Source organism: Sprattus sprattus (assembly GCF_963457725.1).
Source record: "Sprattus sprattus genome assembly, contig: scaffold_44, whole genome shotgun sequence".
NCBI classification, from domain to species: domain Eukaryota; kingdom Metazoa; phylum Chordata; class Actinopteri; order Clupeiformes; family Clupeidae; genus Sprattus; species Sprattus sprattus.
Genome location: NW_027667054.1, coordinates 121382 through 122500, shown reverse-complemented (window position 1 = coordinate 122500; position 1119 = coordinate 121382).

Sequence of the window (1119 nt, the reverse complement as noted above, 5' to 3'; positions counted from 1 at the left end):
AGGAGACGGAGGGGAGGGGGTTAGAGTGTGTCTGTGTGTGTGTGTGTGTATGTGTGTGTGTGGGGGGGGGGGTTGTTGGAGATGCACCATCAGCTAAATCCACTCTACGCCGCCGAAGCTCGAGCCATCTGTTCCTGATCTATCGAACGTAGCGCGCGCGGGATAGAGACTATAAAGAAGTCAAGACAAATCCTCGCGTGCAATAAAACGCAGGGGATCCTCCTCTCTGCACAAAAAGTCTGACGAAAACAAGATTTGCTCGCGGGAGCTGCCGGTAAACGACGTAGTACATTCCGACGCGGCATACATTTGAGACACGAGCTATCTCGCTCACTGCGGGGTCTCCAGTAGCAACGGGCGCAAGACAACAAAAGCAACCTGCTCACAAGCTCACGAGTCCCGTTAATCCGCTTCCAGGCTCAAGGCAAGCCCGCGTGCAGCCTTATCCCCCCTCTTACAACCGCCCGTGAGTGCATGTGTGTTTTGGAATAGAAGTGAAGAATGAGAGAGAGAGAGAGAGAGAGAGAGAGAGAGAGAGAAGAGTGCGGTGAATGTTGATTCGCCAGATGCCAATTAAAACGCCTTGCGCGATCATCATCAGAAAGTACGCCTCACCTATGTGTGTGTGTGTGTGTGTGTGTGTGTGTGTGTGTGTGTGTGTGTGTGAGAGGGAGACACTCACGTTGTCTGCAGAGAGAGCCTTATGTCGCCGATGTGTCCGTTAGCCGCAGGATGGGCTCGAGCTGCGGTGAGTTTCCCCGCTTCTGTCGTCACCTCTCCGTTCTCTTATCTGACACCCGCGTGTGTGTGTGTGTGTGTGTGTGTGTGTGTGTGTGTGTGTGTGTGTGTGTGTGTGTGTTATCCTTCCGTCTCCGGTGTCAGCGGTTCCTCCGGTGTCTCGCGTGTTTCCGCGTCTCCCAGACTACCGTCCGCCGCCTGTGAGCAGCGCTGCATTCCAGCCAGCACCCAGACTGGCCAACCTGCGCTGCGCGTAACCTCCTACTGCGCGCGCGCGCACCCGCCCTGCTGCTGTCTGCAACATTTCTCGTGCAGGTGGTTGTAACGTGTGTGCGCGTCACACACCGCTCATCCCTCGAGCTGTGCACCTCGCGCTGTCAG